This window comes from Apaloderma vittatum, unplaced genomic scaffold (genome assembly GCF_000703405.1).
Source record: "Apaloderma vittatum isolate BGI_N311 unplaced genomic scaffold, ASM70340v1 scaffold30966, whole genome shotgun sequence".
NCBI lineage: Eukaryota > Metazoa > Chordata > Aves > Trogoniformes > Trogonidae > Apaloderma > Apaloderma vittatum.
This window is the reverse complement of record NW_009723859.1, coordinates 1-212: the sequence shown is the minus strand read 5'-3', so window position 1 is coordinate 212 and position 212 is coordinate 1.

Below are 212 nucleotides of genomic sequence, written 5' to 3'. Positions count from 1 at the left end.
CCAGTGTGTTTCTCTCCGTCCGTCTGTCCATCCATCCATCTGTTCTCACGTGCCTCCATCCCTTCATCCATCCAACCTTGGAGCATCTATCCCTCTGCCGTAGCACACGTCCATCCTTCCCTCCACCCCTGCCAGCACGTGTCCGTGGGTCTGAGCCTCCCTCCCTCCCTCGAAGTAAGGAGGCCGGGGCAGGCTGGGGGGGCTCCACACAC